Here is an 8007-nt window from a genome sequence, read left to right as displayed (position 1 = left end):
AAAAAAAAACAGAATGGAAAACACCCACTGGAAAAAAGTAGAAAAAAAAACACTGAAATAATGTAAAGTAGCAAATGGATACGAAATGGGAAATAGAAAATAAACACTGCAAAGAATCGGAAAAACACAATAGAAAAAATAGAAAAAACAGAATGGAAAAAACCCACGGGAAAAAAATAGAAAAAGCACTGAAATAATGGAAAATAGGAATGGAAAACAGCAAATGGATAACAAATGGGAAATAGAAAATAAACACTGCAAAGAATCCGAAAAACACCAGGGAAAAAATAGAAAAAAAAACAGAATGGAAAAAAAATAGAAAAAGAAACACTGAAATAATGGAAAATACGAATGGAAAATAGAATATGGATAACAAATGGGAAATAGAAAATAAACACTGCTAAGGATTGGAAAAACACAATGGAAAAAAATAGAAAAAAAAAACAGAATGGAAAAACCCAAAATAAAAAAATAGAAAAAAACACTGAAATAATGGAAAATACAAAATGGAAAAAAGCAAATGAATAAAAAAATGGGAAATAGAAAATAAACACTGCAAAGAATCGGAAAAACACAATGGAAAAAACCCACTGGAAAAAAATGGAAAAAAACACTGAAATAATGGAAAATACGAATGGAAAATAGCAAATGGATAACAAATGGGAAATAGAAAATAAACACTGCAAAGAATCGGAAAAACACAATGGAAAAAATAGGAAAAAAAAAACAGAATAGAAAATATCCACTGGAAAAAAGTAGAAAAAAAACACTGAAATAATGGAAAGTAGCAAATGGATACGAAATGGGAAATAGAAAATAAACACTGCAAAGAATCGGAAGAACACAATGGAAAAAATCGAAAAAAAAACGGAATTGAAAAAATCCACTGGAAAAAAAATCGAAAAAAACACTGAAATAATGGAAAATAGGAATGGAAAACAGGAAATGGCTGACAATTGGGAAATAGAAAATAAACACTGCAAAGAATCCGATATACACCAGGGAAAAATAGAAACAAAACAGAATGGAAAAAACCCACTGGAAAAAAATGGAAAAAAGCACTGAAATAATGGAAAATAGGAATGGAAAATAGCAAACGGATAACAATCGGGAAATAGAAAATAAACACTGCAAAGAATTGGAAAAACACAAGGGAAAAAATAGAAAAAAAACAGAATAGAAAAACCCTAAACAAAAAAAAATAGAAAAAAAACACTGAAAAAATGGAAAATACGAATGGAAATTTATTCATTTGCTTTACGCAAATGAATAAAAAAATGGGAAATAGAAAATAAACACTGCAAAGAATCGGAAAAACACAATGGAAAAAATCCACTGGAAAAAAATCGAAAAAAACACTGAAATAATGGAAAATCGGAATGGAAAACAGCAAATGGATAACAAATGGGAAATAGAAAATAAACACTGCAAAGAATCCGAAAAGCACCAGGGAAAAATAGAAACAAAACAGAATGGAAAAAAACCCACTGGAAAAAAATGGAAAAAAACATTGAAATAATGGAAAGTAGGAAGCAAATGGATAACAAATATGAAATAGAAAATAAACACTGCAAAGAATCGGAAAATTACAATGGAAGAATAGAAAAAGAAATTGGAAACAATTAGAAAGCAATAAAAAAAAATAGAAAAAATTACGAAAAAAAAAATATACGAATTGAAAAAAAAAATATAGGAAAAACATATGGAAAGAAAATGGAAAAGAAACAATGATAAGCAATTTTAAAATGCATCAATAAAAAAAATTTATAAAATAAGCTGAGAAAAGAATTGGAAAAGAAACAATGAAAAAAATAAAACGTGGAAAAAGCACAATGGGGAAAAAAACTTAAGAAAAGTGGAGAAAAAAATTAGTAAAAGTCTTAGAACACAAAGAAAAATTAAAAAAAAATGGAAAATACTGTGAAAAAAGAGTAACCAAAATATGAAAGCGCAAACGCAATAAGATGACGGAACGACCAAATTTCGTTGCATGTAACGCAAACGTAGTAATGATGAATTTTTCGACTTAACAAGCGGCGATGTGAGACGGGATCCCTCGAACGAAAATGTACCAAACGGGGAAAAAAAGAAGAAAAAAAAAACCGGACGAAATGTTGCCTTTTTTTCCCGAAGAAAAACGGCACTATTAGATCAGCCACTCTGCCTTCTTACGATTACTTTGAATATCATAAGTAGCAGAAATTCAGGAAAAATAAATAACTTACCTTAAAATTAAGAATTATTAGTAAGCTTACCTTTACAACGAAGAGTATCATACTATTTCTTGAATACATAGAGCCTCCTATTTTTTAAGCTAGTAAAACTTACCTGTAGTTACCTTACCTTACTATTAATGACTGTTAGATGGGTCTTTACAAGGCTTCTTGCTCATTTTTCTTGATATCCTGAGGGAAAATTAAAGATCATTATATTAAAATCATTACATCAATGTCGTAAAAGTAATAGAATGATTGTACTTTAATGGAATATTTTTGTCCCCTTTCTTAAATTTCCTAACATTATGAAAACTAAGATGTCAGAATCGAAAATCCCTATCTAGATAATTTGCAGATTAACCGAACTGCTCCGTTAAAGAGCAGAATCAAGTGTTTTCCTCACTGTCCCAAGGTAATGAGATCATATACGGCTTCATGTGGTTAAAGTTCAAAAGTTTGTTAACTAATTGGTTGGCTATATTTATTGACTTGATTCTAAATATAAACAAATGACATTACGATTTTTTTTCTTTAATTGTACATATTTTAATAATTAATGTGAACAAGTTTGAGCATTGTATTAATAATAAAAGGAAGTGTTTGTGTCCGTGTGTTCCTCCTATAAATCCAGAATCGTTTGCATAGAAGGGTTCTAAAATTTGGATAGCGGCTTCGAGGAAAAATTTCAACCTCCCTTTCTAAAAATGATTCAAGATTTTATTCATTTGTTGGGAAAAGACGTTTAAAAAAAGAATATTTCTTATGGGATATGCATTAACCATTGTTAAAAATTAAACTGTTGACGATTCTGTTTTAGTACTTCAAATATTTAAAACATGCAATCATTTTCAGCTTTGCAATATTTATCACGGTGAACAACGATAATGCTTGAGTTGAAAGAACTTAATAACGAAAGGATTGAAGAAAAGTTGGACTGTGGATATTGTTTGAGTTACGTGTTTTATTTGTATGATAAAGAGTCAATATTCTGATCCTTTTACAAAACGTGAATCAGTGCGGGGTTTTTTTTTTTTATAAAAAAATTTATATTCAAAATCAAACTTCTCTATAACTATTTGTCTATTTCGTTGAAATTTTCTACATGGTAATTTAAAATTATTTCTTTAAAATTATGTATAACTTCGCATACCTGACGATTCAAACTTTTATCAAACATTAGTAAATAAGATGATAAATAATTATTTAAAATACTTTGTTGCATGGAATTGTCATTGGATAAATGAATTGCATAATTGAGTACAAAAATTATTCACTTTGTTTAAAAAGTTCGAGATATGACAAAATACACAAAAATTAAAATAAATGCTCCAGGGTTCAAATCTTGGCCAGCTCTCCTGATCAAATTATTGAAACATTATTTTCCTGATTCTGACTATCCCCACCCCCATATTTTAAGGGTCAGGAATCCAAATCAGTAGAGGACAAAATGTTTATTCAGAGAAAATGCGTTTTTGTATCAGATTTCGTAACTAGAAATATCATCTGCACTAATTAATTAGCATATTAAAAATTTGACCCTTGAGCCATTAAAATTGAGTCATACTACGTAAAAATGTGCCCATTAGTTCAGTTTTTCTTTTCTTTTTGCGTATTGTACCATTTCAAAAATACTGCATTTTTCTGAATTCTAGTGGATTTCACTCAATAGTAAATAAAATATCCTTTTATTTAATTTAGTTTTTATGTAAATGGATCTTAAATTATTATGAATTCATCACTGTACAATTGTTAAACTTACCTAACTTACAAAAAGACGAGTTTGGAGAATTTTTCGATTATTTCTTGCTCTCTTCATCTATGCAAACAAAAAGCCATTCATCCATACGAATAAGATCAGAGAACACTAAACAACGACTTCGATAAGCTAAAAAAATCTATAATATTCATTAGTTTCACCTGTAAAAAAATTTAATATTAAAATCATAAATGAAATACTTAAAAAGTAGACAATGCACAACAATTTTTAAAGAGTAAAAAGTAGACATATGACTATCGATGTAGTAAATTTGATAGTCAATCGACAACAATTATTTTCTCTTAAATTTGGCGATTATAAAATTCTTTCAGCGTATTTTCTTTCATAAGCGCAACCGTTTGCGGTTGATAACACAACACGTTAATATCACTAATTTGTAAAATAATATATACAAATTTTATAGACAAATCGCAATTCTTTAATTCGTTTTTGCTAGACGTATGTGATAAGATGTTTGATAATCAATTTTTTGACCATTAGATCAATCAACTTATTTACATATTTACTGCATTATATACATATTTGTTTGAAACATTGAACCCAGAAGGCATTCAAAACATTCCATTATCCACATTTACTTAAAATATTACTGTCTGTTTTATGTAAAGCACAAAACAGAATAAATAAAGTTAGCTACACATACAGAAGAGTTCTTTCATAGACTAATAATATAGGTAGACTGCTCATCTATGATTGCCAATTGGCAACCAGGAAGTCTCTTCACCAAACCTAGCTGAGTTTGGGTAGGGGCGGACTAAGCAATCGCTAGGGAGTGCCAAATAAAATTCATTCGTGATTTCTTTAAAAATATTACCAAAAAAATGTTTTTAACTTTTCATATGTGTTTCTTTTAATTTTTTTGACACTCTGTTTTCTGATAATTTCCATTTAAAAATTTCATAAGCGATTAATATTTTCTTTAATGTTAAAGCAAGGTAAAATTCGAGTGATGGTCTGTTTTAGCATCCATTGCGCATATATATTATTGCTTGTAGAACTCAACGAGAAAGTAAGATGGGAAAAAAATCAATATTTTTTAACAAAAGTTACTGTGCCAAGATGTTTTGTCTGAGATAATCACTAGACAAATCAAAATGAAGTTTTTTTGATTTTTCACAAACTTATTTATGATTGTATAATGCAACGAGTATTTAATAACACGTTTATGAAAAAAAAAGATTAGTGCTTTAAAGTTATTTTTGAAATTTATTTTTATATTCACTTCAATAAAATTAAATACAAAATAATTTTATCGATATTTTCTTTAAAGACTTTAAAGCTGCATTTTTAATAATCTCCTTATTGAAATAATTATGAAAATTTGCACGAAATTATTTTGAAAACTTGTAATTTTTTGTTCAATATTTTGTCTTAATTTAGATAAAAATTTAAGATATAACCAAAACTCTCCAAGTTTATATTATAGTTTGCTTTACTTAGTTGCTTTACTAGATTAGGGTCTTTGAAATTAAAAATTTAATAAAAAATTTAAGAGGAATTTAAACAAACGTTCAATAGTCCCCCGGCATTAAATTTTGGTTTCGTATTTAACTATTTAAACCGAAACTGTATAAAAAAATAAGGATTTCATAATAAAATATTTCTTTATTAAATTCAAAATTCGATTGAAAACAATTAGATTGAAATTAAATTTATGAAATATTTATTTGAAAGAATAATTATACTTTGTCCAAACTCTTCGCAGTTACAAATTCTCTTCAATTACCTACATTATATTTTGCTCCGCATAAGTAAATTTTACTTTTTCTTTGTTTTAATTTTAATTTTACTTATTTTAATTTTACTCAATTTAATTTTAATCTTTTTAATTTTACTAATTTTAATTTCACTCATTTTAAATTTAGTTCCTTTTATTAAATTTTATTTTCCTTCATTTTTCTTCAAGAAAATCTTACAATTTTAATCTAGACGAAACTTACCGATTAAGTAAATTTGTTACTCATAAAGTTTAACATTTATAACTCAATTTAAAAATATATAAGTTGACTAGTTGCAGAGAAAAAAAATTAATAAAATCGTTGAACATTGAAAAATAACTGTCAATTTTCCTTTAATTTATTTATTTGCCTATTTTTTTTTTGCTTTTCAGTTTAGCTTTTCCATTTGTTTAACCCACATAAAATTATTTAAACGAAACCAACCAAAAAAATATGTTTTCTAAAGAAATATTTTCGCTAAACTTGAAAACCATTGAATCTTTCTAAAAAATTAATTATTCCCGGAGCCTGGTTTGATTAATTTAATGTGATAAAGGGGGAAAGATAATTTTTCAGGTTAAGTTTGTTTTAAGAAGAAGGGTGGTTTTTACGATTGGGGTAACAGTCTAATCCGATTTTATTTGTCTACGGGTAATTTTAAACTCCTGATTTGAATGTTAAGCTAACAATCACTTTTTCTAGAAGCTTTCTATTTCGGAAAACACATATTACAAAACATATTTGAGAGGACTAATATAAATTATAAATACTGAAGGCATATAATAATAATTCAATTGTAATAGATTTACACAATTATAAATTCTTAATTTGCATAACTTTGGTCTCAGAAGAGCACCTTAAAAGCTCTTTAGAGAACATGTGCAATAGTATCATTAAAACCACAAATCCGAAATTAGTTTTTTTTTACATAATGGAACAAAAATTTAAGTTTTTAAAATCAAGGAATTAAAACTAAAAATAAATAAAGAAGTGCCAACTTTCTAAACTAGATATCAGTAATATACAATAATATATACAATATACAATAATATATATAACCTAAACATATATAACATATGAAATAATATGTATAACATAAGTAAACTTCAAATTAACTACTTAATTCAATATAGGTATATACCTACTATTAATGATATTATGTATATTTAATACTTAATTTTTTCGAATATTTGCTGTATAAACGAAAAAAAAAAGATAATTGTTTTCAGCAGATTATTCGGAAAATAATATCGTAAACAATACCAAGCTGTAATATCGTTATTTAGACTAAAAGAAACTTCAGTTATGGATAAATTGCAATAGTTGGCGCTTCTTTAAATAGAAGAAATAAATAGAAAGTTTCAAAATGTAGAGCTCGTTTACTTCATAATTGTATCAAAGATTTATTTTTTAATTTTCCGAAGCCAAAATTTTTACATTTCTTAAATCTTAGAAAGATTTTAGGATGTCTTATTCCAGTCTAATTAAAATGAAAATAAAATTGGAAAATAGGTGCTAATGAGCCTCCTCAACACCTTTCATACACGCATTTAAGTTCGTAAATGCTGAAAATGTTTAAAAGTAGCGTTTCGTTGAACGCTGTAAGTTTGTCAATTATAAAATGACATCTTAAAAACTTGTGTTTAAAACTAGAAAATATCGCCAAGATTTTTTTTTTAAATTTAAATATTTACTAACAAAAATAATTCATTCATATAAACAAACTAATACATTTAACAAACTTGTTTCACTCTTTTCGAAACTTTTTGCTTGTTGTTGCTGCACGTGGTTGATTATGAAACTTTTTATTTAAAACTCACGTTTTAAAACAATTTAGACAAAAATATCATCCTCTAATCATAAACACATAATGAAACAAAAATTTATGTATTTACATGGCACAATATTGTAAATGCGCGAAAGTCAGAATTACAAAAAATATTCAAAATTAAATAATAGTTTGACTCTTTTAAATCCAGGAAAGAAACAAATATTCGATTGAATCAATTACTAAAATTTTCCTGTTGAAACGTCTTAATCTGGTAAAACGCGCGCAATACATGAAATAAAATAGAATCGTTTTTTCCTAATAATTCATTGTAACAATGTAAATACACAAATGTAACAATCAGCTTTTAATGAATAAATTTCTTAATTATAACTTTTTAATCAAAGGAAGCAGCAGCTTTTAAATATTTTTTAATTGAGAAGATTTTGATGTTTAATTTAGTTAAAACATTAAATAAAAGAAAGTAAATTTAATGTTCTTCAAAGATACCTTTTAGGCGCATAATAT

Source organism: Parasteatoda tepidariorum, chromosome 9, assembly GCF_982258835.1.
Source record: "Parasteatoda tepidariorum strain Cologne lab strain chromosome 9, Ptep-v5.0, whole genome shotgun sequence".
Classification (NCBI taxonomy): Eukaryota; Metazoa; Arthropoda; class Arachnida; order Araneae; family Theridiidae; genus Parasteatoda; species Parasteatoda tepidariorum.
Note: the sequence above shows the minus strand (reverse complement) of the source record.